The sequence below is a fragment of the Archocentrus centrarchus genome, unplaced genomic scaffold, assembly GCF_007364275.1.
Source record: "Archocentrus centrarchus isolate MPI-CPG fArcCen1 unplaced genomic scaffold, fArcCen1 scaffold_26_ctg1, whole genome shotgun sequence".
Classification (NCBI taxonomy): domain Eukaryota; kingdom Metazoa; phylum Chordata; class Actinopteri; order Cichliformes; family Cichlidae; genus Archocentrus; species Archocentrus centrarchus.
In genome coordinates this window covers 3,704,725-3,715,199 of record NW_022060256.1, presented here as the reverse complement: position 1 = coordinate 3,715,199, position 10,475 = coordinate 3,704,725, and the positions used below count along the sequence as shown (strand labels likewise).

General features: G+C 38.0%; 1 long non-coding RNA gene across 3 annotated transcripts; it reads left to right on the top strand.

Moving 5' to 3' along the window:
• Positions 1-6,255: 6,255 nt before the first annotated feature.
• LOC115776037 (uncharacterized) lies at positions 6,256-8,303 on the top strand. 3 transcript variants are annotated; one of them, XR_004019416.1, is made up of 4 exons: positions 6,256-6,398; positions 6,762-6,796; positions 6,876-6,905; positions 7,269-8,303. It is a non-coding gene; the product is annotated as an uncharacterized LOC115776037 (long non-coding RNA). The 3 variants fall into 3 exon arrangements; XR_004019417.1 differs by having other exon boundaries at positions 6,762-6,800; XR_004019415.1 differs by having other exon boundaries at positions 6,762-6,800; positions 7,065-8,301.
• Positions 8,304-10,475: the final 2,172 nt, after the last annotated feature.

Below are 10,475 nucleotides of genomic sequence, written 5' to 3'. Positions count from 1 at the left end.
CACTATTTAGCTGCTTGTTACTAAACAATTTTTCTCTGACACAAAGTCTTCCAAATTTAAGAGATTTCTTTGATCTTTTAGAAGAAAACGTGAAAATGTCTCCAGTCTGTGTGAACCTCAGGCTTTATATCAGGAATCGGGCAAACCCTATTAAACCATATTAGCCCTGAGAGGATTTTAGGAGTTCAGCACTCAGCCCTGCAGCACTCTATTTCAATTTAACTTAATCTACTAAGCCACCACAAGAAAGGTAAATTAAAATTGTATCTAGCAATGAATGTTTGCCCCCAATGTGGTCCAGGTCTGCAGATCTCAACAGGTCCCAAACTGCCGTGATGATGTAAATGCAGGAGTCTTTGGTGCAACTCAGCCACAGGTTCATCTGCTATAGGCCACCTTTCAGGTATTTTAGGAAATCAGGGCCACATCTGACAAACACTCTACATTTGCCAGTGCCATAACTGAGGGGTAGGTGCACCAGGAAGTCTCCTGAGACCAGCAAAAGCCAAAGGCATCATCATCATCATCATCATCAGGTCCTAAAACCACTTGAAGCTGCAGCACTGCCTCAGTCCTTGCTTGGACTTTTAGTCCTCCTTCAAATTTCAGCTGTGTTATAGTTTGAGGGAGGAATGAACTTATATGTGATGGAAGATAATTCAGGATTATGGAAATCTGAAATAAGAAGTGCCCACGTCCACAAGATGACTCTTTGTGAACATGATCTTAAGGTAGCATTGATGGTCTCATCAGGACAGTCAGGATCTGCTTCAGCATTTCTACTCAGCTTTGATGATACAGGCTGCAAAGAAGATTATTATTAGAGGAAAGATCTAAGCTCATATTTTACCATAGTTTCTGCTTCAGTTACACATCGTGAAACTGAGAATCGTCTCCTTACGAGGAAGCAGCAGCGACCAAACCTGAACTCATTTTAAAACGTCGTATTTATATTGTGATAATATTTGAAACTGTAGGTTGGATATGCTTTATGTGTCCTTATCCTCCAGCTCCCACAGTTAACCCAAGTTTCAGTCTGCAAACACCAAATCAGTGTTTATCAGACTGAAGTGCAGTCAAACTTCAAAGTGTTTCATTCACACTGAGCCCAATCTCAATATGCTTACATATTCAATAATCCGGTTGCGTGTGACTCTAATCTGATTTGGTCACAGATAATAATTCTGCAGATGCTCAAATGACTACAAAGGAATCCTAATTGAAAAGCACTAATCTCATCTTGGCTCCAAACATTTATCCAAACCGCTGTTCTCCTCGCAGCGCTCGGTGCGTCCTCGGCTCCAACGCCAGCATGCTCTCTCCAGCAGCGTGAAGGAGGAGGAGCACCGGGCTTCATAAAAGTTAGAATTTCACTGAAGCAGTGATGCTGATGATTCTGGTAGGCATATGCTGCTGCTGCTACACGCAGGCGGAGGTTTTCACCTGCCATGTTTCTGACTGTAACGCAGAGACCAGCCTGTTCTCCAGTCTGACAGCAGGGTCGGAGCGAAACTCTGAATGGGTCAGTTAAGCAGCAGCACTGTCACAGACCTGCTTTACATTCTGCTCTCGGCACTCTTGGACATTATGACTCCACTAACGGGAATATTGTAGCCGTGCATGCGCAGCTATTTTAGCTCTGATGCAGAGCTGTGAGTATTTATAGCCTAAGGACCGGATTTAAAGCTGTTTTTAAATATGAATCCAAAAAAGCACAACAGGTTCATGTGCTGCTGATGTACAGTCTGATGAATGGACACCTACAGAATGATTATAAAACAGGTGATTATAAGAGATTATTAATTATGCCTCCCTGAAAACTGAACTTTAAAGCTGAGCTTAAGTCTGGTTCTTTCTTTGACTTGAAGGTTATGTAAAGTTACTGTAGGCCTGTTGCTTCAGTTAAGAGCATTTCTGAAACTCTTAAATAACTTCCTGAGCGCAGTTATCACGTTTGTCTTTCCAGCTGAAACTCGCCTAATAAACGCTTTTAGCAGGTGAATCATAAACGTATCCATCTCCACTCCGGGTGGAGCGCGTTCATTCAGAAATCCCATCAAACGGCTGTTTGTGTCATATGAAATTCTCTTCTGGGAAAATCTGTCAGCCCTGAAGTTGGGATGCAACTCTCATCCCGAGGAAGCGGCACTCCGCGCGGGGTCGCGGTCCCCACCTGGGACTGCGGGTCCTCGGTAACTTCAGTGATCGCCTAAATTGAATGAGTTTGAAGCGGAAAGTGTTCCTAATCGAAAAGGTAATCGATCGTTCTGCCCACAACTTTCACTCCCCTACAGGATTTCTCTGCGGGGACGGGAACGGCTCCTGATAGGAAAGTAGGTAAGTTGGCTCTAATGTGAGCGTGCATGGTGGTCCCTCATAACCCCTGACCTGGCTACGTAACAAACAGGACAGCAGGACAACTGGTTTAGTGAAAAGAGTGTCGAAATACCAACCGTGAATCTCAGAGGGGACTGTGAGGATCCCAGCCAGGACAATTATCCTCCATCCAAACATGATCGGAACCAAAAAGAGGATTTAATCCAAATCCAGTCAGAGGGAGAAAGCGGGATGTGCGTGTGTTTGTGTTCGAGTGTCTCTATCTTAAATGAAAGCGGTTCTTTCGGTGCATTATTGCTGTTTTAAACACAACCAGGAAAGATCCGGGAGTCTTTAGAGAGAGCGGGGAGACGGAGCGCACCGGGTCCGACTCCTGAGCGCTGCGCGCCGGACTGGAATGCGGCGCAATCCCGAAACCCGGAGAAGCGTGTTATCCACGTCCTTCTTTTTCACGTGCTCAAAGCTCCGCCGGCCGGACACAAAACTCTGTGAAGAAAAAAGAGTCACCAAAAGCAGGTTGTCCCCTCTCCAGCTGCAGCAGCAGAAGCTGGGACGCTTTTAAAAGCCGAGGCGCATGACGACGGCTGGCGGTCGGACTGTGCAGCGAGCGTAGCGCCTGTTTGAAGTCACTTCTCGCTCTGGACCGGCCTTCTTGTCCTCCCCCAGCCCACCCCACTCTCTCTCCTTCTTCTTCTTCTTGTTCGCCCTCTCCCCCTCCCTCAAAGAGGACTTCCTACCTCTCCAACTCCCGCCTCCTCCACCTCCACTTCTACCACCCACCTCGCAGATATCATAATCTCACATGATGGGGACTCTGCTCCCTGGGGATTAAAACATGAGGGAGAGAATTAGTTTTCGGGGGGAATTTGGTGATCTCGGATCAGCTGAGGGATTCATCCTTTTAATCCTATTTACAGCTGGAAATTTGACGTTCGCAGAGGCTATAAATAATGAACCAAAGTGGAGTTGTAGGATACTTGAACGCACTTTCACACCTGTGGTGTTATTTTTATGCTTTTTATTATCATAACTCCCAGCGTGTCTGTCAGGGTCTTTTTCATGTGAGCATGTGTTTGGAGTGATCTTTATCCCTATTTTAAGTTTTCTTAATCTCACATAATGTCACACATAATCTTCCGTGAATAGCTTCATTATGCTCCTATCATATTATGTGCATTAAATCTAAAAACCTCGCGGGGTTATAGATGATGAACTCTGTTTCACCTTTAAATGACTTCAGATTACTGAAATTACGAGGCAGTGATTTTTAAACCAGGGGTCGAAAGATAAAGCTCTTGGACTTATAATTACCAGATTAGCTTATACATATGATCTCATCTCAGCAATAACTGTTCGGCTCAGTCTGCTTTCTTTGTGCCACATTGTCTCATTGGTTGGTCCAGAGGAGGTATAAGGTACCACCTTCTGTCAAATGCATGTCAAGATCTTATCAGTAATAGATAAAGATCTATAGCATAGATAAGATAAGCAATTTTCATATAGATGACGTCATATTTTTAATTGAATGTAGATTATAAAAATTGATAATATTATGTAAGGGGTATATGGAAATGAATGTCAGGGTTGGTGCTTATGTGTCACTATAGGGGAGGTGGGTGAAAGTATACATAAATATATATATATATTTATATATATATATATATATATATATATTTATATATTTATTTTAATTGGGTATTTTCTTTTTATTTTGTAAACATAAATAAATAAAAAGGCACAGGACTTGTCATTTCATTTGTGTGAGACATTACAGCATGTATAGTTTGTTTTTTTTTCTTTTCATTTTTCATTCAGCTATGACTGAAACATTTTGCTGTGGACCACATTGGAAATCTTTACTTAATTTTATTTGTATATGTTTAATTCCGTCTAAAAAAAGTAATGAAATCAAGATTCGTTTTACCCGATTTTCGCAAAGAAGACAGCACCAGGACACCGTTAGTGAGCCTACTGAGACCTCTGTGTGCCACCACGAAAGTGATCATAAAATAAGTCAGACAGAAAGGTCGGCAAGCCTGAACTTTCGCCCCCTCCTCCCTTCCTCTCTGCCCCCGCCTCTCTCTCTCCTGCTCCTCCTCCTGCTCCTCCCCCTGCTCCTCCTCCTGCTCCTCCTCCTCAGTTAGGGCTTTGTGTTTAATTCTTCTGAGGAAAAAGAAAAATTAAAAAATGAAATTGTAAATTAAAAAATATAATTGAAAATAAAAGCAAATAAAATAAAGAATAAGAAGAAAAGCAAATGAAAATATATAAGCAAAAAAAATAAAAGTAAATGACAAAAACTAAAAAGTAAATGAAAAACAAAAAAATGAAAGCAAATAAAATTGAAAATTAAAAAATAAAATTTGAAAATAAAAAAATAAAATTGAAAATTAAAAAATAAAATTGAAAATTAAAAAATGAAATTGTAAATTAAAAATAAAATGTAAAAACTAAAATGTAAAAAATAAAAGTAAATGAAAAAAAATGAAAGCAAATGAAATTGTAAATTAAAAAAAATAAAATTGTAAATTTAAAAATAAAATTGTAAATTAAAAAATAAAATTTAAAAAGTAAACTAAAAATTAAATTTTAAAAAGTAAAATAAAAGTAAATTAGTGAAATCATCTGTTTTTTTTTTAAAAAGTTTCTGTTTTCTAGTTCCACTGACCTGTAACAGAAAATAGACACTAAAAATCTCCCCTCCCTCCTCCCTCCTCCCCCCTATGTTGAGCCTCTTTGAGATCTTATCCACCTCTCTGTATTACAGTGTATTACGGTATTGAAAAAAGAAAACCAATAATTTAGACTTCAGTGGGGGCCACACCTATGCCCCCTATTCAGGGCCTCTCTTTTCACGGTAACACCTCTGTTTGCTTTAGGTAAGATACAGAAAAATAACGGTCACCGAACCTCTTTAGCTTGCTGGACACATCTGTTTTTGTAAGATAAGAACCCCACACCCCTTTTCCATAAAATTGAAAATTAAAAAATAAAATTGAAAATTAAAAAATTAAATAGAAAATTAAAAAATAAAATTTTAAATTTAAAAATAAAATTACAAAGTAAATAAAACTAAACTAAAAATTAAATTTTTAAAAAGTAAAATAAAAGTAAATTAGTGAAATCATCTGTTTTTTAAAAAGTTTTCTGTTTTTCTAGTTCCACTAAAAACCTCCCCCTCCCTCCTCCCTCCTCCCTCCTATGTTGAGCCGCTTTGAGATGTTATCCACCTCTCTGTATTACAGTGTATTACGGTATTGAAAAAAGAAAACCAATAATTTAGACTTCAGTGGGGCCCCACCTATGCCCCCCTATTCAGGGCCTCTCTTTTGACAGTAACACCTCTGTTTGCTTTAGGTAAGATACAGAAAAATAACGGTCACCGAACCTCTTTAGCTTGTTGTACGCATCTGTTTTTGTAAGATAAGTACCCCACCCCCACCCCACCCCTCTTCCGATCAATCAGTTTCGTAAATGGTCCAGACTTTTACCGTGAGCACATCAGAGCCTGTCTCGTTTATGAAAAAAACAACTGAACCTACTAAATAGAATAGAATAGAATGCCTTTATTGTCATTATACAGGATGTACAATGAGATGGGAGGGCCACTCCTGTTCAGTGCCATACAACAGAAAATCAAACTCTCTAAAATAAAAATAAAAATATTATAACCTAGTATAATCAAGAAATATACAGAAAAGAAAGAATGTATAAAATATACAAAAAATAGAATGTATAAAAATATATACATACATTGGTGCATCTGTACATTGTAAGAAAAGTAAATAAGTGTATACATATAATAATAATGAAGATGATGAATATTGCACTTGGCGAATGAATATTGCACTAGTGAATGAATACTGGATATTACACAATATAGGAATGTTAGATATTGTTCAGTATGAATAATCTAATATTGCACAGAGATGTGGGTGTTGCACAGTTACGGTGGGTGAGTGTGAGAGTTCAGGGTGGTGATTGCTCTGACGAAGAACCTGTTCTTGAGTCTGTTTGTTCTGGCAACCGTGTAAAACAAGTGATTGGCAACTTTAGTTAAGGTAAGTTACGTTTATTTCCCCTTTGTATGTATAGTTCCAGCCTCATAACTCAAAAATATATATATATATATATATATATATATATATATATATAGGTTATTATAGATCACAGACCTGCCTTAGAAAGAAGAATGATAAAATCTGCCATTTGGGTGTAAAAGCTAACTGTCAAACACACAAACCTATAAAGAGCCTCAGTGTAAATATGTTGTTAGTTTGTTCCTCTAAATGTGACTCTTGGACGGTCGCTAGGATTTTTGTAAAGACATGGTTTATACAGGTATATCAAACTCTGTTTTTAGGTTGTAGGTCATTTAAAAATACTTTCTACATTTTTTATTTTTTTTTTAACTTTTGTGTTAGATCACACGCTCATGGGCTCCATTTCAGATACAGATGTCAGTAAGTTTTTTTTTTTTTTTTTTTCACGGCATGTCTTGATGAATAAGAGGGTCATAGAACTTTTTTTTTCTTCAGATGCTGGATTGATTGGGGAGGCGGATATTGGTATGTTTTGGGGTTTTTTGAGGGTTTTTTTTTTTTTGGTATTTTTGTTTTTCAGACAAAAAAAACAAAATGCTTTAAAAATAAGAAACTTTTTAAACCATTTCAGACATATTTGAGTTAGACCTCTATCTTCACATTCAGAGACCTTTGTCCCCTCAGTAACAGGACTGGGCTCAGCTTCTAAGGGCAGCAAGCTAGTGGAAAGCCAAAGATAGAATCTCCGTGGTGCAACCTCAATAGGAAAACATCTCACAGTTGACAGAAGTGACAACCCTGCCCCAAATTTTGTCACATAAGTTATTAAAAATAGGTGAGTATGTTTACTATGTTTGTTTTATTAATTTAAAAAAATCTGTCTTTCAGGAGGTAAAGGTGTTATTGGAGCTCGCATACCAATACGCAGAAGGACGTGGAGAAATGAGAGGAGGTGCAGGGGCCTATACACTAGGGTTCTTTTGTAAAACATTTACACCTGTGTTAGAATTATTAACCTTAATAAAACATTTACAGTCATGTCAGAGTTATTGACCTTAATAAAATAAGTTTTTTGTTTTTTTTAAACTGGATTTTATTGAACAATAAAATGTCTAGTAATGATTATTTTAGAGATTTAAATGCAGCTTTAGCCTTGTTAGAGGGTGAAAATAGAGAGAACGCTAGTCAATCCAATCCTGAAATCATCTCTTTGACTCCTGTTATTGATGCTGTGAACTCTTTCAACTGGCTACAACTATTGGACCCCCAACTCTCCCCGTGTTGATAATACATGAGATAACCCTATTGAACCCCCTCAAAATCAGACACCCAGTCATGATACATTTGATGTTTTTGATGCTATCGATAATGTTCTAGCTCAATTACAGTCTAACCAACAACCTATACTGTCTGAATTAATAGCCTGTTAAAGCAGAGACCCCGTGAAAATCCCTGTCCTTACTGTAAGGACGGCAATTGCAGTGAGATCAGCAAATGCACTGGGCTTGACATGCATGGAGTTCTGCTCCTGATTTATACTGTGTGTAGTTAAGTTATAGTTTTATTAAAAAGGCCCATCAAGGCCAAACTGTTATAATCTCTTGTGGTTTTCTGTCCTACTCTCTTACCTCTGCTGATTTTACTAGTACAGTCTACTATATTGCAATGAAATGCAGTATATTCTTTCATTTGGGACAGATCACATATTTTTAAATGACTATGCATAGTATATTTACATATTTGGTATTGCTGGATTTAGAAAATAAGCACATTAATTCAACAAGCCTACTGTGTTATATGACAATACATGCGACATAATAAAACTTGGGACTGAAGACTCAATTTTGTCAATACTTTTCAGTTGGGGCACTTCATACATTAAGTGACTTAACACCCTGATTATGCAGGCCATATTTACATATGTATTGATGGATTCAGCACAACCTCATCTTTCCAACAAGCCATCATATATGTTTCTATGACAAACCCTGGCAAAGCAATTACAAAGTAAATAAAAACATTCTGCATAGATATATTTTTTCCATGTTTGCCTATTTTAGGTATGTGTTCCAAGGTCTCTATCTACCATACTTTAAGATATTTCCATCCAGTTTTTTCTAGTGGGTAAAGCGAAGTCCTGACTACATACATGTCTATTCTGAAAGCTCTCAGGCCTTATGTTATTAATCTACATCGGTTTTGGGGGTTAACCCCATATGGACAGGCTGTACTTGAGTTCTTTTTTAGTTTTGGGTATATAACAATATCTATCAATTTAACCATCTTGGCAGTAAAATATTTTTGGCCAAGAATCCATTTCGTATAGGGAAGACATCAGAGATGAGGAAAAACATGGTTGGGTTTAGTTCTACCTCCAGTAGGTGTATGTCAAAATTTGGGGGGGGCATTGTCACTAGCCTAGTGGATACGACGCCACATTGAGTGGGTGGGCCCCGTTTCTGTGATACGTCAGTGTATATGTCTATGGATTTACTGAGCTAGCGGAAATCCTGCTGACTGAAGGATGGAAGTTTGTTCATTCAGTCTGTTTACATGTTTTGTTATCTTACACAGGAGGAAGCACTTTTGGTGAAGTCTACTTCACTGCAGACTGTCTTTTTAAAGAATAAGTCAGCCTTTAGCTGTTTTTGCTCTGTATCTTTTCTGTTTACATTTTAATAGCACAGCTGTTAGTCTTTTCTTATGAAGGAAAAAAGCATTAATTTATTTGAGGAGCATTATTATTTAAATATGCCAGTGGTTTATTTTTCAGCAATCCCTCATGCACATCTACAGCTGAATGTTAATAAAAGTGTCTGTGTGACATTTGGGACATGTAGCTTTGACTCAGAAGTACCTTTTTGTTTATACCTTTGGGAAGAAAAAAATATCAAGATATATTTCTTATATCGCCATTCAGATAAAAAAATTTTGAGATATTATTTTGGTCCATATTCCCCAGCCCTAGTAGTTCTAAACATATTTAGGGTGTTTTTTCTTTACTTTTTGTCTCTTTTTCTTTACTTTTTGTCAGCTGGTTTACCAAAAGAAGCCATCTCATGCCATGATATGAGCTGTAAGAATCCTCAACATAGCGCTGAGTTATGCACTATGTATGAGAACGCTGTGACGCCCCTTCTTACCTCAAGTAAGCCTCTGTATAAAACCAGCTCACATGGTATCAAGCCAGGCTGGAATGACTATGTAGGAAAGCTTCATGGAGGGTCCAGAAGGGCTCTTAAAGCATGGGTTGATTTGGGTAAACATAGACATGCCCCTTTGTTTGAGTATTAAAAAACAGGCAAATGCAAGTTTTAAATATGCTTTAAGATTTATAAAGAGAAACAAAAACACTATGAGGTCTGACTCTTGCAAGAAAGTTAAAAAATAATGTCTAGGACTAGAAATTAAGAAAATAAATAATTGCAAAACATCACTTCCAACTACTATTGATGGTGTCAGAGATGTAAAAGAAATTACTCAGTTACGGCAGGAACACTACACTGAGCTGTTTAATTGTGTCAAAAGTAACGCTTATGTGGTGGGTGACATACATAGTAATGAGAATGTGATTGTCTCCCCTCAAGAAATACATAATGCAATCATGACACTGAAAGACAATAAGGCATGTGGTATGGATAACATTTGTACTGAGCATCTGAAAAATGCAAGTAGAAAACTCTGTCCACTACTTTCTATGTGTTTCACTGGCCTTTTAGTCTCCAAAGATGATATTCCTTTCCCCCGACAGCCTTGATTGCAACTACATGCAAATAATCAATTATGCACATTAGGTGATGGCGTCATATAGCAACTTCTAGGGGATGCTGCTTGGACTGCTGCACCTACAGCAGCATCCCCGACATCACCGACATCACCGACATCACCGATGTCGTTGTTGATACTAAACTAATTCCAGATGTGCTGACTGTTAATTATCATCCTATTGTCATCTCTGACCATGCTCCTCTCACATTAGATATCAAATTTCCCATTCAACATCGATATGTAACACCGTGGAAGTTCAATCTTTTAATGATGTAAACGGTGATGTCGGTGATGTTGGGGATGTCGGTGATGTCGGTGATGTCGGTG